Source organism: Pseudophryne corroboree, chromosome 9 (genome assembly GCF_028390025.1).
Source record: "Pseudophryne corroboree isolate aPseCor3 chromosome 9, aPseCor3.hap2, whole genome shotgun sequence".
Classification (NCBI taxonomy): Eukaryota; Metazoa; Chordata; class Amphibia; order Anura; family Myobatrachidae; genus Pseudophryne; species Pseudophryne corroboree.
Window position 1 is genome coordinate 76,387,872 of NC_086452.1, and position 23,298 is coordinate 76,411,169.

General features: G+C 46.7%; 1 protein-coding gene across 1 annotated transcript in view; it reads left to right on the forward strand.

Moving 5' to 3' along the window:
• Positions 1 to 253: 253 nt before the first annotated feature.
• Positions 254 to 23,298, forward strand: part of RAB3B (RAB3B, member RAS oncogene family) — a 207,168-nt gene continuing 184,123 nt past the window's right edge. Inside the window, exon 1 of the mRNA XM_063939543.1 lies at positions 254 to 523. The gene's annotated coding sequence lies outside the window, so the exon portion shown is untranslated. The remainder of the gene's footprint in view (positions 524 to 23,298) is intronic.

The following is a 23,298-nucleotide window of genomic DNA, read 5'->3' on the forward strand; positions in this document are numbered from 1 at the left end:
ATTTATCAATAATATCACATTACATCTGCATTAAACTGCATGATGTCATAAACAGAACCCCCAGTCCTGGTTTAGTACTGTGTTTCCATCTGCAGTTTGTGCAGTGTGCTGGCAGGATGTAAACAGGTGTTGAGCAATACCCTGTATCACCCACACAGCAGCCACTGAGGGGTTAATGAGTGCTCTCCCCCTGTGGGATGCTGAGAAACCGGCGTCTTGGACACACCCTTCTGACGTAATGACCGTAAACCACGCCCCCAAAGGACTCAGTCCCTTTAAACCTGAGCTGATTATTGGAAAGGAGATTTATTATTATACAGGCAGAATGGAAAGTTGTGTATGAGGCAGGGGCAGAGCTGAGTGCTGCTGAGACTGAGGAGATCGCAGCACACAGATAAAGCAGGGTCTGCAGGAGAAGGGGCAGAGACAGCAGGAACTTACTGTGAGACACCTGACAGGTGACAGAAGAGAGTTGGGTCCCTAGAGAAAGCAGGATCCTGAAGGAGCCTTTCAGGAGCCAGAGGTAAGAAACTTATTAGTGCTCCTGTATTCCTCACCTCATTTCAACTTGTGGGTCTTGTGGTTCTACAGCTCTTGTGGAACCATAAATCCCAGCATGCCCTGACAACAAAAGCTTGGACATGCTGGGACATCCAATTTTACATGTATTTCAGTTTAAACCTCTGTCATTGATTTTTTTTTTCTATTATATATGATTTTTATATTATTGGTATTATTACTTTTGTTCTATTTTATTTATGATCTAATATAATGTTGTTTATAATGTTCTAGTAAATTAATTCTATATAATGCCTGCTGTTTCCCATACACCTTCTTGTCTGACTACCTACCATCTCTGTTTCTCAGCCAGATTCTGTAACCTCTCTGAGGAAATTGCCTCATGTTTACTTTCATCACCACCTGGGTGCTAGCCAGCCAGGCTCATCCATTGTGCACAGGGCAGCGAGTGGTTAATGACAGTCTGACAGGGGATTGTGGTCCTGTCTGGAGGGGATTGTACAGTGCAGGGGGGTGAGGGGCGCAGGAGGATAAACTGATCTTAAAGGGATTCCGCTAAAGGAATAAATATATTATTTATAACTGGATTTTGGAGGCTCTGACTACCATTATATTGTAAGACAATAAACAGGGAAGATGTTGAATATTTACATATGCACTTTCTAGTAATCATTTTTGCAGATATCGCCCTAAACTGCAATTTGTGTAGCAATAATGCTATTGTTTCTTGAACAATTCTGTCTGATTATATAGTGTTATGAATACTAATTAAAAAAAAAAAAAAAGTGTCTTTAAAGGAAACATTTATCAAACCTTGGAGAGTGATAAAGTGAAGAAGTTGTACAAAGTAACCAGTCTGCTTCTGATACTTAGCTAACGCAGGGGTCCAGTGGTGGCTCCTACCTTTGAGGAGGAGGGGGGCTGCTGTGGGCCAGGTCCCGGGACAGGAGGAAAGCAGCTGCTGCTGCCAGCCGGGTCCTGGGCCCACACTTGTGCAGTCAAGTGGTGGCTTGAGTGCGCATGCGCAAGCCCTGGCTTCTATAGACTGTATCAGCTGCAGTCCATAGAAGCCGAGGTTTGCGCATGCACAGTCAAGCCGCCCATTAACTGCGTATGCGCCGATCAGTCCCAGTGGATAGCAACCTGGTCTGGCAGTCCTTGAGAGAGGCAACAGGGGTTGACTGGCAGGTAGGACTTCCTGTAGAAGTCACCACTGCCAGTCACTGCGTACCCAGTGCAGTCACAGACTGGCTCACTCCCTGCAGTGGCAGATTTTACTGGGGGAGGGGGCAGTCCTGCAGCCCATAGGTAAAATCCACCACTGCAGGGGGTCTATGTACTAAGCCTTAGAGAGAGATAAAGTGGACAGAGATAAAGTACCAGCCAATAATCTCCTAACTGTCACGTTATAGACTTTGTTTGCAAAACGTCAGTTAGGAGCTGGTTGACTGGCACTTTATCTCTGTCCACTTTATCTCTCTCCAAGGCAAGGCTAGTCAAATATCTGTTTCCTTGAAACTCTACTATTAATTTCCACCCATCAAGTTGTGAATGGACTGGTGATTGGAGGAGAGGCAAGGACTAGTCTTAGCAGAAGGCGTTTCTATGTTCTATATAACACAGATGAAAGCAGGTTCTCATTGAGCACAGATGTGACAGACGTGACAGTCTGGAGACACCAAGGAGAACGTTCTGCTGCCTCCAACATCCTCCAGCATGACCGGTTTGGCAGTGGGTCAGTAATGGTGTTGGGTGGCATTTCTTTGGGGGGCTGCACAGCCCCTCCATGTGCTCGCCAGAGGTAGCCTGACTGCCATTAGGTACCGAGATGAGATCCTCAGACCCCTTGTGAGACCATATGCTGGTGCGGTTGGCCCTGGGTTCCTCCTAATGCAAGACAATGCTAGACCTCATGTGGCTGGAGTGTGTCAGCAGTTCCTGCAAGACGAAGGCATTGATGCTATGGACTGGCCCGCCCGTTCCCCAGACCTGAATCAAATTGAGCACATCTGGGACATCATGTCTCGCTCCATCCACCAACGCCATGTTGCGCCACAGACTGTCCAGGAGTTGGCGGATGCTTTAGTCCAGGTCTGGGAGGAGATCCTTCAGGAGACCATCCGCCACCTCATCATGAGCAGACCCAGGCGTTGTAGGGAGGTCATACAGGCACGTGGAGGCCACACACACTACTGAGCCTCATTTTGACTTGTTTTAAGGACATTACATCAAAGTTGGATCAGCCTGTAGTGTGTTTTTCCACTTTCATTTTGAGTGTGACTCCAAATCCAGACCTCCATGGGTTAATAAATTTGATTTGCATTGATAATTTTTGTGTGATTTTGTTGTCAGCACATTCAACTATGTAAAGAACAAAGTATTTAATAAGAATATTTCATTCATTCAGATCTATGATGTGCTGTTTAAGTGTTCCCTTTATTTTTTTGAGCAGAGTGTGTGTGTGTGTGTATGTATGTATGTATGTATGTATGTATGTATGTGTGTGTATATATATATATATATATATATATATATATATATATATATACACCGTATATATTCGAGTATAAGTCGACCCGAATATAAGCAGAGGCACCTAAATTCACCACAAAAACCTGGGAAAACTCATTGACTCGAATATAAGCCTAGGGTGGGTAATGCAGCTCTAGCCGTACACAGCCCTCATAATGCCAGATATGCCCCACAGTGCCAGATATGCCCTCATGCTGCCAGATATGCCCTCATGCTGCCAGATATGCCCTCATGCTGCCAGATATGCCCGCAGTGCCAGATATGCCCTCATGCTGCCAGATATGCCAGATGTGCCCTCATGCTGCCAGATATGCCCCACAGTGCCATATGTGCCCTCATGCTGCCAGATATGCCCCACAGTGCCAGATGTGCCCTCATGCTGCCAGATATGCCCAATATATATATATAATTTCCCCAAAACCGGTTCCCTGGAGGTCTCTTGCAGCACTCTCCTACGCAAAGTAAGCACCAGGCGGCACTCGTGCATTTTTTCAATTCCAAACAATTGTGTATTCACATCAATTAAAAATGATATAAGCATCACTGCCACCAACATTTCAAAGTCACGCAGGATGTTTTTCTCAAGGTGTTGTGCTCTATGTGTCCTAAGGGCCAGGGGGGCCCACACCGCACTGGCTGCACCCATTTTTTTTTTTATAATCGCCCCTCCGGAGTCCCACGCCAATGTCCGCAGCGCTGTTAAATCACTGTGAAAATGGCACAGCTGCCATTTTCACAGAGTTCTGTGCATGCGCAGTAGAGAAATCACTGGGTAAATGACCGCTGCCCCCATTTTCATAGAGATCTGCGCATGTGCAGCAGAGTCTGAGCGCTCTAGTGCCGGCAGAGAGAATGGTGCCAGAACAGAGGAGGCTGCACATGGGCCTCCTCCTCTCTTAAAGCGCCCCTCCATCAACCCCTATGTGTGAATGGGTTTCATGACAGTAAAATTACTGTTGCCATAAAGACTCCATTTTGTGTTGTGCCATTAACTGACGTTGCCCATACACTAGGAAGATGTATCATATGTGCTCCGTTGCATTTAATACCCCTTCAACTCCCCGCCAGGTGCTGGTAGCTCCTGGACTCGCAATATCGTGAGTCCAGGTCACCTCATTCGCGACGTGTTAACGTTAGATCGCATGTGATCTAACATTAAAGCACATCATCGCAAACCAGATTTTACCTGCTGCAGGTAACATCTGAAAACCCTGCTTACGAGCCCCGGGAGCGCACATCTGATCGCATTCATAAGTGGACCACTACGTCGGCCCGATACGTCGGATTGACAATTTAATTCCCCCCATAGAGGTGAGACGTCAGTATGAAATTTTCAGCTGAATAAGAGGAAATTGTACAAATGCAGAATTACAAAACTCTTATTTACACACCTCTGGCTTATTTCTCAATTTACCGAACACAAGGTCTTAACTTCTACTTCGCCAGCAGAGCTCATACTTCACAGGAGTCCCGGCTGGTCTGTTGGTGTGAGATACAGGAGTGAGGGGACCACTATAGTTCAATATGTGAACTACAGGTTGTGTAACCGAGGCAGCATGTAGTATTGGCATGACAACTGGTGATTTGCCTTTAGATGCCAACCTTTAAACAGTGATTGAGAAAAGGTGAGAACACAAAAATCGAGGCATAGAATTTGTCTCCAGCTTTAATATTCATTCGCAAACAACGTCTCTTATTAAATTAACTTTATTGCTGGTTGTATTTTAAAAACTTGTTCCATACAGTTTATTATGCAGAGCTCACAGTCTGCTGGTTGGAAAATTACAGCGTCTCTTTAGTGATCTCAAATTAATAAGGAAGGTTTTTGGCTAGTTGGATGGTTGTTGCTTGTTAAATAGTACATTTGATTATCCTATGAGAAAATCTGCTTGTGATTAACAGATCTAATTAAGTGTGATGTTCTCAATCTGTAACAAAACAGAAGCGAATCTGATCACCGCAGCAAATTTGTTAGCTAATGGGCAAAACCATGGCCCTCATTCCGAGTTGTTCGCTCGGAAAATTTCATCGCATCGCAGCGATTTTCCGCTTAGTGCGCATGCGCAATGTCCGCACTGCGACTGCGCCAAGTAAATTTGCTAAGAAGTTTGGATTTTTACTCACGGCTTTTTCATCGCTCAGGCGATCGGAGTGAGATTGACAGGAAGTGGGTATTTCTGGGCGGAAACAGGCCGTTTTATGGGCGTGTGGGAAAAAACGTTACAGTTTCTGGGAAAAACGCGGGAGTGGCTGGAGAAACGGAGGAGTGTCTGGGCGAACGCTGGGTGTGTTTGTGACGTCAAACCAGGAACGACAAGCACTGAACTGATCGCAGATGCCGAGTAAGTCTCGAGCTACTCAGAAACTGCACAGAGATGTCTTATCGCAATATTGCGAATCTTTCATTCGCAATTTTACTATGCTAAGATTCACTCCCAGTAGGCGGCGGCTTAGCGTGTGCAATGCTGCTAAAAGCAGCTTGCGAGCGAACAACTCGGAATGACCCCCCATGGCCCTCATTCCGAGTTGTTCGCTCACTAGCTACTTTTAGCAGAAATGCAAACACAAAGCCGCCGCCCTCTGGGAGTGTATCTTAGCACAGCAGAATTGCTAACGAAAGATTAGCAATTGCTAATGAAAGATTAGCAATTTTACTAATATTAGCAGAATTGCTAACAAAGGGGGTCATTCCGAGTCGTTAGCTCGGAAAATTTCATTGCATCGCAGCGATTTTCCGCTTAGTGCGCATGCGCAATGTCCGCACTGCGACTGCGCCAAGTAAATTTGCAAAGAAGTTGGATTTTTACTCACGGCTTTTTCATCGCTCAGGCGATCGTAATGTGATTGACAGGAAGTGGGTGTTTCTGGGCGGAAACAGGCCGTTTTATGGGCGTGTGGGGAAAAACGCTACCGTTTCTGGGAAAAACGCGGGAGTGGCTGGAGAAACGGAGGAGTGTCTGGGCGAACGCTGGGTGTGTTTGTGACGTCAAACCAGGAACGACAAGCACTGAACTGATCGCACTGGCAGAGTAAGTTTCGAGCTACTCAGAAACTACACAGAGATGTCTTTTCGCAATGTTGCGAATCTTTCGTTCGCAATTTTAAGATGCTATGATTCACTCCCAGTAGGCGGCGGCTTAGCGTGTGCAATACTGCTAAAATCGCCTTGCGAGCGAACAACTCGGAATGACCCCCAAAAGCAATTTCCTTGCAGTTTCTGAGTAGCTCCAGACCTACTCCTAGATTGCGATCACCTCAGTCCGTTTAGCTCCTGGTTTGACGTCACAAACACGCCCAGCGTCCGAACAGCCACTCCTCCGTTTCTCCAGACACTCCTGCGTGTTTACCTGGCACGCCTGCGTTTTTTAGCACTCTCCCTGAAAACGGCCAGTTTCCGCCCAGAAACTCCCACTTTCTGTCAATCAGCAGAGCGATTGAAAAGCTTTGTTCGCATGTGAGTAAAATAGCATAGTTTTGTGTAAATTTGCTTAGCGCGTGCGCCCTGAGATGCATACGCATGCGCAGAACTGCCGGATTTTAGCCTGTTAGCAATTCTGCTAAAATTAGCAGCAAGCGAACAACTCGGAATGAGGGCCTATGTGCACTGCAGGGGAGGCAGATATAACATGTGCAGAGAGAGTTAGATTTGGGTGGGTTATTTGGTTTCTGTGCAGGGTAAATACTGGCTGCTTTATGTTTACACTGTGATTTTAGATTTCAGTTTGAACACACCCCACCCAAAGCTAACTCTCTCTGCACATGTTACACCTGCTTTTTAGCAGAATTTGCAATCCTTTGAATCGCACGCTGGGGGCCGCCCAGCATGCAGTCCACCGCCCACCCACTGCGCTCACGCTGAAATTGCGATCGCACTGCAATTTCAGCATGATCACTGAAATTGTGGATACATCCTTACTGCGACAGCAGGAGACCCGCCACCATTTTATAGTTCGGAGTGCCCGGCCACCTGTGTGTTACGACACGCAGCCTCCCTGAAAACACAGACAACACGCCCCCCGAAAAACACTACCACGCCCCCGTTTGCCCTGTGCCGCCCCTTAACGGACCACCGCCTGCCCCGCAAATGCCTTTTCCTGTCAGTCAGGCAGAGGCGTTCGCAGTTAATGCTAACCATTAGCATTAACTGCACTCGCAGGACGGCACTTGCGCATGCATTGTAAAAACTGCGGTTGGATCGTATTTGCAATCTAACCCGAATTAGGCTCATAATCCACAAAGCTGCAGTTGTTTTGGAAAATGCTATTTTATTCATTTAAAAATCTTAACAAAATTCCGACTGCTCAAACATATTCATTGTTATTATTCCTTAGATGACTAAGCTGCTAAACAGGCAGGAAAATTAACCACTTGCTGTGCCCCTGGCTATATTTCATCTCGTACACTAGGGGGAGGGTTAGGCTGTAGGAGAAGAGGTTAGAGTTAGGCACTAGGGGGTGGGTAAGGGTTAGGCTGTGGAAGGAGAGGTTAGGGTTTGGCATTAGGGGGAGGGTTATGCTAGAGGAGGAGAGGTTATGGGGGCAGATGTATTAAGCCTGGAGTAGTGATAAAGCAGTGATAAGAAGAAGGTGATAACGCACCAACCAATCAACTCCTAACTGTCAATTTACATATTGGTGCTGATTGGCTGATGCGTTATAACCTTGTACTTATCACTGCTTTATCATTTCTCTAGGCTTAATACATCTACCCATGCTTACCTACTTTCTGGCAGCTCTCTCCGGGAGAGAGCTGCCAGGTCGGCTCTGTGGAGGGGCGGAGGCTGAACGTGTTGAGGCGGGGTGAAGATGGTACGAGGGCAGGGTAACATCGGCACAGCATTTAAGCCACGCCCCGCACTCTGTAATGTCGCTTTAACTGGCATTTTTTTTTTCAGCAGGGGGCGACTATGATGACGCGAGTCAACAAGAATTGCGTCATCGACTGTCCGGACCACCCACTTTACTCTCAAAGTGGGCGTCAAAGCAGGGGGCAACAGAAAAATTGTGAGACTTGTCTGCTCTTCCGGGAGGCCGGGAGGGTCACCCGATTTTCGGGAGCCTCCCGGCCATTCCGGGCGAGTAGGCAAGTATGCATCTGCCCCATGGTTAGGTAGGCACTAGGGGAGGGTTAGGTTGTGGCAGGAGAGGTTAGGATTAGGCACTAGTGTGGAGAGTTTGGCTACGGGAGGGGAGGTTAGAGTTGGGCACTTTGGGGAGGATTAGGCTGCAGGAAAGGTTAGGGTTAGGCACTAGGGGGTGGGTTAGTGTTAGGCTACGGGAGGGGAGGTTAGAGTTGGGCACTTTGGGGAGGATTAGGCTGCAGGAAAGGTTAGGGTTAGGCACTAGGGGGTGGGTTAGTGTTAGGCTATGGGAGGGGAGGTTAGAGTTGGGCACTTTGGGGAGGATTAGGCTGCAGGAAAGGTTAGGGTTAGGCACTAGGGGGTGGGTTAGTGTTAGGCTACGGGAGGGGAGGTTAAAGTTGTGCACTAGGGGGAGGGTTAGGAATAGGCTACAGCTGGATAGGTTAGGTTAGGAACTAGATGGTGGCTTAGGGGTAAGAATTAGTGATAAGGACTACCAGAAGCACCACAGGATCCAATGGAACTCATCATGAAATCCCCGCCGGACTAGGAACAGACACAGCTGAAGGCGTTGTAACAGGTAAGTCACGACTAAACCACCAGGGAAGTTCTGTGAACATTTGAACCATGCCAACATTTCATCAGTGTCATCGTAATGAATGTTGATGTGGTCAATGTCGAAATTCCAATTGACATTAGGACTATGTTGACAGGATGATTGTCAACAAAATATGCGACTCCCCGGGACAGCAACAGTGGGGTAAGAGAGATAGGAGGCAAGATGGAGAGTTATGGAAATAAAGATGGGAATGAAAAATGAGAATAAGGAGAGCGAAAGAGGGTGAAAAGCACCAGAGACAGAATGAATATAGTGTAAGGAGAAGAGAGGGAGAAATCGTTTGGTTACATCTAGGTATGTTTAACACGAGCAACATATAGGCAGCATACAGTAATTGCAACAAACATAGATGTGAACACATCTACAGACATATTTACACCTGCTAAGCGCAACTACACACTGAGGTCAATGACTGGTAATAAGGTGTATCCCTCGCAAAATCTATGTGCAAAATGTCACTTTATTTCTATACTTTTTTTCTTTTGAATAATCTGTGGCCCTTTTGCTACCACCATCTGCATTAGCTCTATAACAAGTGAAGGTGAGGTAGCGAAGTCTCCTTTCAAGAAAATGAATATGATCATTTACAACAGAAAACATCCGTCATGGTATTCAACGGACACTGCTTGGATTGAACTTTAAAAACTTCGAAGTATGCATATAGTGTAGTACCTTGGATAAAGGTTAGGTGTTCACGTAATTATCAAGAGTGTGCATACAGATGAGCAAAAGTGCCTGCTTATCTGTAGTGCATATGTAACTGCTAGGTTCCAAGAAATTCCAAATGACCATATTAAAAAAAAAAAAACGCTTTGATCCAAAAAAATTAACATTGCTTGTATAGTAAAACAAGTTACAGAGGCTGAAGGCCTCGAAAGTGAATGATATACCAACCACATGTCTGGCTGTGGGATCCAGTTCAAGTGGATAGAATCCTAAAAGGGTTAAAGGGATTCTGTAATAAAACTTGGAGTAATCAGATTTCTCAGAGAAGTAACCAACGCGTTTCACCCTTGTGCACTTCATCAGGGGGAATTTAATTATGTTTTAAGATGAATGTATTAATTTCTAGATAACCCTAGGATTTCTTCCTTTAAGACTCAGATGTTGTCAGAGAGCCCATGTTATCTAGAAGAGTTGGTACTGGTGAAAAAAAAATCATGTCAAATTAAAGCAATTGTTAAAGTCCTCTAAAAAGCAAATGACTGGAAGATCATTCACCTGTCTCCAAAAGCAAGAGCTCAAAGCTATGGTAGCATTCAATAGTATAGGCGTTAGGTAATATTTGTGCCTGTGTGGGTACAGTGTAAGTGTATTTGCTCTGGGTCATTTGACCTTGGGGAAGAACGGACTTGGAAATGTATCTCTAAAACCTTGCATCAAAAAAAGTTTTTATTGTGGGGTAAAACCAATAAATGTGAAGTACTGACCCTCGATCTTGTCACTTTCTCCAGGTAGCATCTGGACTGGAAGGAAACCATTGATGCAGGAGTGATTAAAAAAAAAAAGATCATGCCCTCATGTGCACCTGGCTTGTGTGGTATTAATGGGGTCATCTGGAAGAATAATTGTGGCTGTGCATGTTGTGCACATCACTGCGTATAATGCCGCTCAGTGCACCATGGGTTACAGCAGGGGAACAGTGAGTTATATGGCTGTACCTGTTGAGGCTGGATTTATGCAGAGAGTACTATGCCTGATTCATGTTTTAAGCACTTAAGGTTACTGGGGTTCTTCTGTTTGAAACCTGCACTAGAGTATCTTGAATAGACTGACCTCTACATGCCAGCAAGGCTGCGTCTGTATCCTTGTCTAGTTCTATGCCTGCTGCCCCTGTCTATACACTGGCAATGCTGTGTCAGTAAAGTTTGTGCTGGATTAGGCCGTTCAGATTTGTTGTGGTTCCGGGTGGGACATGGGTAGGCTTCCCATACTGTCCCTTTTTAACTGGGACACTCATAAATTACACTGGTTCTGTGGCTAATTGACCTCAAGCCTGCATTCCACTTGGTTTTAATCAGCCACTGAACCTGTGTAATTCATGATTGTCCCGCTTTAAGTGGATAGTATGGTAAGCCTGCAATAAAACCTGACAGCAGGAGTGGGCCAAGGACCACACTGTGATATAGGGATTGCCATCAGTTGGCTGCCCATCGATGATTGCCATCAATTATTACATTGGTGATAACCATCATGTCACGATCCGGGTATCTGGACGCCATTACTTACCCTTCAGATGCCTCCTAAGGCGGGCTCAGCGTTCCAGGACCGGATTCCGCTGTTCCTGAGTTTCCACATGCAGAGTGGTGTTTTCATCAGCCGCGGCCTCCGCTGTGCCCGCGTGGTTAAATGTGCATCTATCAGCCTGGCGTCTCCTGTCTCCGGTGGCCGGCGCCACCATTACTGTTTCCCAGACCACATGGATTACAAACCAAACTTCCCTCCAAGTGTCTGCATGGGCGCAGCCATCTTGGATTCTGTCATCTGATCATTTCCACCAATCTGCTGTCTGTGTTGTTGATTTGCATAATTGCCTAGCCAACCCCTTCCTTGCTGCAGGTATAAGTAAGCTGTACCTGAGCAAGGAAGACGTCAGTGCTTTGGTTGTCAAACCTAGTTCCTGTTTGTCTCTCTTCTATGATTGTCTTCCAGGTTCCAGCTCCTGTCTCAAGACTTCCACCATAGAGACCCGCACCAGCATTCCACCTGCGGTGTAGCCTGACTCTCCAATCCATTGTGGATTCATCTGTTTCCAGCTACAACACTACCTGCTTCCAGCCTCAGCTTCCAGCAGAGTACAGCTTCCCTTAAAGGGCCGGTGTCCTTTCTACACTTTACCACTCTCCACCGGAATTATTATTTCTCCGCTCTCAAGTTCTACATTTCAGTTCACATTTCATCGCTCCCAAAGTTCATTTATTATTTAACTGGTTCCAGCCAGTATCCACTCCGTGCTAACAACAGTCTGGTTCCAGCCAGTATCCACAGCAGCTGTTTTACCTTCAGCAACCCAGCTCTTCCTGGAACACCAGCTGGTACAATCCTGGGTTATCTCCATTGCTACAGCCGGGCCTGGTAAGGACTTTCCATCTAGAAGATCATAAGAACTATCTCACACTACCAGTGCCCTGTGGCTCCTGCCATGCTGTAGTACTCAGGAACTGTATTTATTCTTTGCTGACTTTTACGTTTTCTTTTATTGCTGCTGTGATGCGGAGTTGTCATAATAAACATCATTGACTTTTATCTAAGTTGTCGTGGTCACGCCTTCGGGCAGTTATTATTCATGCTACTTACATGTCCAGGGGTCTGATACAACCTCCCAGGTTCCGGTACATCTCAGCCCCTACAACTGAGGCTGCCTCCCGTCAGCTCAGGCCCTCAGTTGTGACAGTAAGCACTGACCTAATGAATCCAGCCGGAGACCAGGATCAAGCGGCCAGGCCGATGCAAGAACTTGCAGCCCGACTAGAACATCAGGAGGCTGCACAGGGCCACATCATCCGCTGTCTCCAGGATCTCTCTACTCGGCTGGATGGGATTCAGACAACTCTCCGTGGATCAGGCGCGTCTGGTGCGTCAACCACAGTGACTCCAGCTATAACCCCACCCACCTTACCCATTTCTGCTCCACGTCTTCATCTTCCAACGCCAGCAAAATTTGACGGATCTCCAAGATTCTGCAGGGGATTTCTCAACCAGTGTGAGATTCAGTTTGAGCTACAACCTGGCAATTTTCCCAGTGACCGTACAAAAATTGCCTACATTATTTCTCTTCTCAGTGGCTCAGCCCTTGATTGGGCATCACCGTTATGGGAGAGGTCCGACACCCTGCTATCTTCTTACACTGCATTTGTGTCAACATTCAGGCGCATCTTCGACGAGCCAGGCCGGGTAACTTCAGCTTCGTCTGAGATTCTCCGTTTACGCCAGGAATCACGTACTGTAGGACAATATCTTATACAGTTCCAGATCCTGGCATCCGAACTGGCATGGAACGACGAGGCCCTGTATGCTGCATTCTGGCATGGTTTATCCGAGCGTATTAAAGATGAGTTAGCTACCAGAGACTTACCCTCCAAGTTAGATGAGCTAATCTCACTTTGTACGAAAGTTGACTTACGTTTCAGAGAGAGAGCAACTGAGCGTGGAAGATCATCTGCTCCAAAATCTTCTACTCCTCCTCCTCGCCAACTGTCACCAACTACAGATGAACCCATGCAAATTGGCCGTTCCCGTTTAACTCCTGCTGAGCGCCGAAGACGTCTCTCCGAGTTTCTCTGTCTGTATTGTGCAGCTCCGTCTCACACCATTAATGCCTGTCCCAAACGTCCGGGAAACTCCAAATCCTAGCTCGCCAAGGAGAGGGCCGGCTAGGAGTAATGATCTCCTCTCCATCTCCTCAAGATTGTAACCTCCCAGTCTCGCTTCAAGTTGCTCAACGTTATCAGAACGTCATTGCCCTCCTGGATTCCGGAGCAGCTGGGAACTTTATTACTGAAGCCTATGTTAAACGGTGGTCCCTACCCACCGAGAGACTTCCTTCGTCCTTTTCCTTAACTGCTGTGGATGGCAGTAAAATTTTTGATACAGTTATTTCTCTAAGGACTCTACCAGTTCGTCTGAGAGTGGGAGTTCTTCATTCCGAACTTATTTCATTTTTAGTGATTCCAAGAGCCACACATCCTGTGGTCCTGGGCCTTCCATGGCTCCGTCTTCACAATCCTTCAATTGATTGGACGACTACGCAAATCCTGGCATGGGGTTCCTCCTGTACTAAGACATGTTTGTTTAAAGTGTTGCCTGTCTGTTCTTCCTCCCCCAGGTCGTCTGATGTTCCACCTCCTCCATATCAAGATTTCACGGATGTGTTCAGTAAAGCTTCTGCTGATATCCTTCCTCCTCATAGAGAATGGGACTGCCCGATTGATCTCGTTCCAGGGAAGGTTCCACCTCGAGGCCGAACTTATCCGTTGTCTCTCCCCGAGACACATTCTATGGAGGAATACATTAAAGAGAACCTAGCAAGGGGTTCATTCGACCTTCTTCTTCTCCAGCCGGCGCAGGCTTCTTTTTTGTAAAGAAGAAAGATGGTGGTCTGCGGCCGTGCATCGACTACAGAGGTTTGAACGACATTACCATCAAGAACCGCTATCCTTTACCCCTGATTACTGAGCTCTTTGACAGAGTTAGCGGAGCTACCATCTTTACAAAGCTGGACCTGAGAGGTGCATACAATCTCATCCGGATCCGTGAGGGTGACGAGTGGAAGACCGCATTTAACACCCGTGACGGACATTATGAGTACCTCGTCATGCCCTTCGGATTGAGCAATGCTCCAGCTGTCTTCCAGCATTTCGTCAATGAGATCTTCAGAGACATTCTATACCGTCATGTCGTGGTCTATCTAGATGATATCCTCATTTTTGCCAACGATTTAGAGGAACATCGTTTCTGGGTAAAGGAGGTTCTGTCCCGTCTCCGTGTCAATCATCTCTACTGCAAATTAGAGAAATGCGTCTTTGAAGTCAAGTCCATTCCGTTTCTAGGGTACATTGTGTCCGGTTCCGGACTAGAGATGGATCCTGAGAAATTACAAGCAATCCAGAATTGGCCGGTACCCTTAACCCTCAAAGGGGTCCAGAGGTTCTTAGGGTTCGCCAATTATTACCGAAAGTTTATACGAGACTTTTCCACCATTGTGGCGCCTATTACTGCTTTCACCAAGAAGGGTGCTAACCCGTCCAAGTGGTCTGAAGAAGCCATGCAAGCTTTTCATCTTTTAAAACAGAGGTTCATCTCTGCACCTGTCCTGAAACAGCCTGACATCGACTCTCCTTTCATCTTAGAGGTGGATGCCTCCTCCGTTGGAGTAGGAGCGGTGTTATCTCAGAGGGCTAAAGATGGTCATTTACATCCTTGCAGTTTCTTCTCACGGAAGTTCTCCCCAGCGGAGCGCAACTATGCCATTGGCGACCAGGAGTTGCTAGCCATCAAGCTCGCTCTAGAGGAGTGGAGATATCTGTTGGAGGGAGCTTCTCATTCAATCACCATCCTTACAGACCACAAGAACCTTCTATATCTAAAAGGCGCACAATGTCTCAACCCTCGTCAGGCCAGGTGGGCACTTTTCTTTTCCAGGTTCGACTTTAAACTCCAGTTCTGTCCGGGCTCTCAGAATCGCAAGGCCGATGCCCTTTCCCGCTCATGGGAGCAAGAAAATGAGTCAGAGTCTTCAGACAAGCATCCTATTATAAATCCGTTGGCATTCTCCACGGTAGGGATGGACTCTACGCCCCCATCAGGGAAAAGTTTTGTGAAGCCGACACTAAGGAAGAAGCTCATGCATTGGGCCCATGCTTCCCGTTTTGCCGGACATACAGGTATCCAAAAAACCCTGGAGTTTATCTCTAGGTCCTATTGGTGGCCAACTCTGAAAAAGGACGTTTTGGAGTTTATTGCATCTTGCCCAAAGTGTGCTCAACATAAAGTATCCCGCCAGTCGCCTGCGGGGCAACTGGTTCCACTATCTGTTCCCCGTCGACCATGGACCCATTTGTCGATGGATTTTATTACAGATTTGCCCATGTGCAACAAGTTCAATACCATCTGGGTGGTAGTTGACCGGTTCACCAAGATGGCACACTTCATTCCTCTCACCGGTCTTCCGTCAGCTTCCAAGTTGGCTCAAGTATTCATACAAGAGATCTTCCGACTCCACGGTCTTCCAGAAGAAATTATCTCAGATCGAGGAGTTCAATTCACAGCCAAATTCTGGCGAAGTTTATGTCAAGTCCTCCAAGTCAAGTTAAAGTTTTCCACGGCTTACCATCCTCAGACCAATGGTCAAACTGAGAGGGTGAATCAGGACTTGGAGGCCTTCCTCCGCATCTATGTGTCCTCCTCTCAAGATGACTGGGTTCAATTACTTCCCTGGGCCGAGTTCTGTCATAACAACCAGTATCATTCTTCATCTTCCTCAACACCATTCTTCACCAACTTTGGATTCCACCCTAAAGTCCCTGAGTTCCAACCGCTTCCAGCAACTTCTGTTCCCGCAGTGGATATCACCTTGCATCAGTTTGCCAATATCTGGAAGAGCGTACGATCAGCTCTGCTCAAGGCATCGTTCAGGTACAAGAAGTTTGCGGATAAGAAGCGTCGAGCAGTTCCTGCTCTCAAGGTGGGTGATCGGGTATGGTTATCCACGAAGAATTTGAGGTTAAGAGTTCCCAGTATGAAGTTTGCACCTCGCTACATCGGTCCTTTTAAAATTGATCAAGTCATCAATCCTGTTGCTTACAGACTCCAGTTACCTCCCTTCTTAAAAATACCCAGGACATTCCATGTTTCCCTGTTGAAACCGCTAATCTTGAATCGGTTTCATTCCTCACTTCCACCAACTCCGAAAGTCCAAACTCAACGAGGCGTTGAGTATGAAGTGGCCAAGATCCTGGACTCACGTCACCGTTACGGTCAACTTCAGTATCTCATTGACTGGAAGGGCTATGGTCCTGAAGAACGCTCTTGGACCAATGCCTCTGACGTCCATGCTCCTGCCTTGGTCCGAAATTTCCACGCAAAGTTTCCTTTAAAGCCTAAGAAGTGTCCTGGGGCCACTCCTAAAGGGGGGGGTGCTGTCACGATCCGGGTATCTGGACGCCATTACTTACCCTTCAGATGCCTCCTAAGGCGGGCTCAGCGTTCCAGGACCGGATTCCGCTGTTCCTGAGTTTCCACATGCAGAGTGGTGTTTTCATCAGCCGCGGCCTCCGCTGTGCCCGCGTGGTTAAATGTGCATCTATCAGCCTGGCGTCTCCTGTCTCCGGTGGCCGGCGCCGCCATTACTGTTTCCCAGACCACATGGATTACAAACCAAACTTCCCTCCAAGTGTCTGCATGGGCGCAGCCATCTTGGATTCTGTCATCTGATCATTTCCACCAATCTGCTGTCTGTGTTGTTGATTTGCATAATTGCCTAGCCAACCCCTTCCTTGCTGCAGGTATAAGTAAGCTGTACCTGAGCAAGGAAGACGTCAGTGCTTTGGTTGTCAAACCTAGTTCCTGTTTGTCTCTCTTCTATGATTGTCTTCCAGGTTCCAGCTCCTGTCTCAAGACTTCCACCATAGAGACCCGCACCAGCATTCCACCTGCGGTGTAGCCTGACTCTCCAATCCATTGTGGATTCATCTGTTTCCAGCTACAACACTACCTGCTTCCAGCCTCAGCTTCCAGCAGAGTACAGCTTCCCTTAAAGGGCCGGTGTCCTTTCTACACTTTACCACTCTCCACCGGAATTATTATTTCTCCGCTCTCAAGTTCTACATTTCAGTTCACATTTCATCGCTCCCAAAGTTCATTTATTATTTAACTGGTTCCAGCCAGTATCCACTCCGTGCTAACAACAGTCTGGTTCCAGCCAGTATCCACAGCAGCTGTTTTACCTTCAGCAACCCAGCTCTTCCTGGAACACCAGCTGGTACAATCCTGGGTTATCTCCATTGCTACAGCCGGGCCTGGTAAGGACTTTCCATCTAGAAGATCATAAGAACTATCTCACACTACCAGTGCCCTGTGGCTCCTGCCATGCTGTAGTACTCAGGAACTGTATTTATTCTTTGCTGACTTTTACGTTTTCTTTTATTGCTGCTGTGATGCGGAGTTGTCATAATAAACATCATTGACTTTTATCTAAGTTGTCGTGGTCACGCCTTCGGGCAGTTATTATTCATGCTACTTACATGTCCAGGGGTCTGATACAACCTCCCAGGTTCCGGTACATCTCAGCCCCTACAACTGAGGCTGCCTCCCGTCAGCTCAGGCCCTCAGTTGTGACACATCAATGGCATTTAAACCCTCTATGGCGAACCATTGATGGTTTGCACCACTCAATGGCCACTGCTGGCAGGGCACAGGCCAATACAATAAAACAAATAAGGGCAGGGCTTAGAGCAGGCCTGGCCAATCTGTGGCTCTCCAGATGCTGTGAAACTACACATCCCAGCATGCCTTGCCACAGTTTTAGCATTCCCTAATAGCAAAACTGTGGCAAAGCATGATGGGACTTGTAGTTTTACAACTGCTGGAGAGGCACAGGTTGGTCAGGCCTGGCTTAGAGGATAGCCAGGGGCAGAGCTAAGCTCTCTGCGGGTAAATATTTGGTTTTACTCCGCCATTAATGGTAGAGAACCATCAACCATCAGTAGTTAACCATCAGTGTTTGCCAACTATCGATGGTTGATGGCCATCCCTACTCTTGACAATGCTGATGCCTTACTGTCATATGTGGACTCACTAGGGGTGGCTATTTGTGGACGCATGCACAGTTGAGGTGCCCATGCTGCCTGGAGGCATTCACAATCTCTTATATTAAGTTTAAAACCAAATTCTATTAATATCCTCTGTCTTCTGCCTCACCGGGATTATATATTTCTCATTTGTCTAGGAGAGAATGCTGTTAACCCTATATGTTTGGTGTTAACATTAGGAGCTCCCTGTGTCGGCACAGTACTATGGCATGACATGTCGCTTTAAATTTTTATTGTATGCAAACAGTTCTGGTATGAATGGTCGACCATGTTAAGGTCGACAGTCATTAGGTCGACCATTATTGGTCGACATTGACATGGTCGACACATGACAGGTCGACACGTGAAAAGGTCGACATGGATTTTTTTTTACTGTTTTTGTCGTCATTTTTTCCGTAACATGACCAGGAACCCCAATTAGTGCACCGCGTGCCCTTGCATGGCTCACTAGGTTACTATTCCCAATCGTAGGCCACGTGGATGGTAAAGTATGAAAAATGTAAAAATCTTGTTTGTTTTTTTTGTAAAAAAAAAAAAAACCATGTCCACCTTTTCATGTGTCGACCATGTCAATGTCGACCAGTAGTGCTCGACCGAATGACTGTCGACCTTAACATGGTCGACCATCCAAACGGATACCATGCAAACAATGTTGAATTCCTTTGAAAAAAATAAATAAACAAAAATGAAGTGGAGACAGCGTGAAAAGGATGCTACAGACGTATTGTCCTTTCCAAGTCATCCCATTCATAGAATTACTAGCATTAACAACGTAATATATAGTCTTTATATTGAGGGTGTGATGCCGGATGGGGTTGGTGATGGAAGGGGAACTAGACAAAATGAAGGGTCAGGTGGAATGGGGAGGGGGAAGGAAGCTAGAGGGACTATTGATGGACTAACAGGCCATATAAGTGAAAGTAAAGTGGTACACCAGGGCTGGCCAAACCAGTCCTCGAGATCTACCAACAGTTCACATTTTCCAGACCACCAAGCTGGTGCCCAGGTGTATCCATTACTAATTAAGATGTGCTGCATCCAATTCCTAACTGATAATTCTACAGATCTCCAAGAGGCCTGGAAAACATGAATTGCTGGTAGATCTTGAGCACCGGTTTGGCCAGATCTGTGGTACACACAGAAAGGTATAGCCAGTATGAGAATGTTGGTGGCGACACTAATGTACAATTCTAAAGCAACAGTCCAACAGTTCATTGGTAGAAGAGCTTTGGGAGGAGATTCATGTAAGAGATCCCATAGACAACACCTCTAGGATAATTTATGGGATTTGTTAGCTTGCCGAGTTTTTTTTTTTTTTTTTTTTTCCCCCCCATAGCAGCTAAGTGCCAAATTATACTGATGACCAGCTACAAAGGAGGGGCATCCAGGTGTTCCCAGTAGGGCATAATAATACATCTGTCTGCATTGATTATCTGAACTAGTAAAGGACAGACATCATGCCCTTTGCTATGTGTCTCGGCAACAGAGAGCTTCAATGAGGCCAGGTTGTAAAGAGTTATTAAACATGATAAGGAGGCAACAAAGTGTCTCAGCTGGAGGTGTGTACAGGGATTAGCCCCTGGAAGAAACATATTTGTCAGATTTATAAGTTTAGGATTAGGCTGCGGAGGGCAAGGGTTAGGCTTCGGGGAAGGGAGGGTTACAGTTAGGCTGCTGGGGGGGGGGGGGAGTTAGGGTTAGGCAACCCAGGGATGGGTTACAGTTACCCTCCCGCCATACCCCTAAACCCCCTTCCCCCAGCCTACCCTCCCTAGTGGTGCCTAATCCTAACCCTCCCTTCCCTGCAGCCTAAATCTAACTCTCCCTTCCCTGCAGGTTAGGCTGAGGGGAGGGTTAGGCTCAGGCACCACCGGGTAGGGTTAGGGTTAGGCTGTGGGAGGGGGTTAGGGGTATGGCGGGAGGGTAAGCATAGTTAACCAACCCCTGTTGGGATGCTGAGCATTGGTATGCCGGTGTCGTCTACTGACAACGGCATCCCAAACGCCGGTATACTGTATCACACTCGCAGAAATGGTATGCTACCTTACAATGGTAGAAACACTAATTGAAGCCTTGAACACAGATATACCAGCAGTGATCAGTATAGATGATGTGTGCCAGTGACACGGAGGTATGAATATAGTTAGTAATAATACACACTAGGGATATGTGCACTATGCAGATAGTAATAATAATGCACGCTGGAACTGCTGGCTGTGACAGCAGGCTGGTATCAGCAGAATGTAATTGGGACTGCACGCTGGTATGTGCAGACTGTACTGATACTGGACAGTTACAGGGAATGCACGGTGCAGGTAGAGAAGCACACTTGTGTAATAGAATAGCACAGAGCACTGGGCAGGATGCAGAGAGCAACTGGAGACTTGCAGCAGATAGCTAAGAGAGCTGAGGAACACTATGCACAATGGAATATGCACAAATAGAAGAACCCAGAAATCAGGAAGTAGAGTTACTGATGCTGGAGCCAAGAACAGATAATATACAAGTTGTACTGGCAATGAGCAGGTGCAAGTAAGGGATTTAAATAGGGCGCTCTGAACACTCATTGGTGACACAGGTCATGTGGAATCTAGCGCCTCACTAATTGGACAAACCAAGAGTTTGCTGAACAAAAGCAACATGGCGGTGCCCATGCAACGCCAGACTTAGGAGAAACGCCACACACACAGATGCTAGCTTGTCGCAACATATCCTCTTTTAGAACTTTGAGTCATGCATATTCCGTGGGTTGCCTATTTGCACCCAGCATAGGGTAAGTGTAAGTACCAGTGCTAGTAACGACAGCTAATCTTGCCAATGGATAACAGAGGTCCGAGGCAGATTGGGATGGCAACCAGCCCAGGAAATTTCTGGAAGCAGCCATAAATGCACAGCCGCTGCGTCTTTGTATCAAAACGGACGGACAAAACCGTCATTCAGACAAGTTGTTTAAATTAGACAAACTTAACCACTTTGACGTAATGACCATTTTTGTCTGTTTTCAGGCGTTTGGAAGCAAATTGCTAATTATTATTAGCTCCAATACATTACCAGATTTTCATTCCAACTAGTTGGTTGGTTGGAGAAAAGTTGGTCAGCAAGGTAGTAGCTAGTATTTGACCACCATGCAGCATGGAAAAGAGGGCCTTCATATTCAAAATGGTGCAAGGCCATGCCCCATTGTCACATCCTGTACCAGGGCCCATTGTGTGTAACCTACAGTGCTGGACAGTGAAGAAAACATAGAATACAAAAAAACTGGATATAAAATGGATCAACTCCAGATATGAAACGAATGGTAGGGAGGGCCCTGCTGGTATGCAGAAATACCGCCGCCGGACCCCAACTTAGGAAACAATGCCGGCGGTTGAAATCCTGACAGATGCCCAGTATTCCCTCTAGGGTGGTGGTCCACGCCACCACCCGAGGGGGAATAGAATAGCGAGCAGTGCAGCGAGCCCGCGAGGGGACACGCTACGCTTGATGTCGGGATTTCGACTGTCAGGAATTCATACTGAATCCACCCTGCTAACATGAAGAGTCCACAATTAGACTTCTTTCAGACATCAGACATGAGAAAGTGCTGGGTCTAGCACGTCGGCAAATTCCCAGGTGTCAACTAAGTCGTGGGTCATTTGCCTTCAGACATACCAAAATCCTGTTATGAATGATGCGCATTCACGTGCAATATTCCAGGGTTTTGTTTCATGTCTGAAAGGGGTCTTACTGCGAAAGTGCATGTGCGAGAGACGGGCATCATTCTCTATATACTTTGCACTGATGGAGTTAAATAATGTCTTCATCAAGTGCTAAAAATGTCATGTTGATTAGGGCAGGAATTTCAGCAGAGCTCATGAATATTGTTAGATGGATAATCATGAATTTAAGCAGCTGATTAATGGAGCTGCTGATTTTATTAACTGACAGCAGAATTGCTACTTTGACCCTGAGTCTATCATATTAACCCCTTCACCCCCTAAGAAATTGGTTGAATACTTCGATACATAGGATTATCCTGCTGTCTCCGGTGATGGCAGATTGGATAAATGCATCTAAATATATGTAAATAAATATCTAAATACTGTATATTCTTTATATAATTGCCATTAAATGCATAGGGCCTGCTTCTGAGTCACTGGTAAGTCTAGATGCGGCTGCATATTGCGCGTGCGTCGCGGGCTGTATACACATCTGTGTGTATGTGTGACTGCAGTAGCTAAATGGACATTTCTGGCTGGCAACAATGGGCCTAATTCAGACCTGTTTGCTCGCTAGGGTTTTTTTGCAGTCCTGCGGTCGCATAGTCGCCTCCCACAGGGGAGTGTATTTTCACTTTGCAAGCGTGCGAACGCATGTGTAGCAGAGCTGTACAAACAGATCTTGTGCAGTCTCTGAGTAGCCCAGGACTTACTCAGCCGCTGCGAACACTTCAGCCTGTCCGGGACCTGAATTGACGTCAGGAACCCTCCCTGCAAACGCATGGACACGACTGCGTTTTTCCAACCACTCCCAGAAATCGGTCAGTTGACACCCACAAACGCCTTCTTCCTGTCAATCTCCTTGTGAACGCCGGTGCGAATGGATTCTTCGCACACACCCATCGCTGAGCGGTGATCCGCTTTGTACCCGTGCGATGCGCCTGCTCTTTGCAGTGCATACGCATGCGCAGTTCAGGCCTGATTGCCCAATGTACGAAAACGCAGCCTAGCGATCAGGTCTGAATTAGGCCCAATGTATACTCGCTCAAGATAACTGTTCTGTGGGTGTGTAACTATAGGTACTATACTGTGAGTTGTACGTATGTATTGTGGGTGTGTATCTATAGGTACTACACTGTGAGTTGTATGTATGCATTGAGGGAGTGTATCTATATTCTGACAAAGCGCAATGCGTTCTAGTGGTTTCATCAGATTACTGTGCCAGATCTATGGTATACAGGCCGGGCCACATGCAACTATTTCATTCTCCAGATCTGCTCACTGGAGGTCATTCAAGTGTGGCTGCAAATTGGCGATTGTATGCATATAGGCCCTCATTCCGAGTTGTTCGCTCGCAAGCTGCTTTTAGCAGCATTGCACACGCTAAGCCGCCGCCTACTGGGAGTGAATCTTAGCTTAGCAAAATTGCGAACGAAAGATTCGCAATATTGCGAAAAGACTTCTCTGTGCAGTTTCTGAGTAGCTCGAGACTTACTCGGCAACTGCGATCAGTTCAGTGCTTGTCGTTCCTGGTTTGACGTC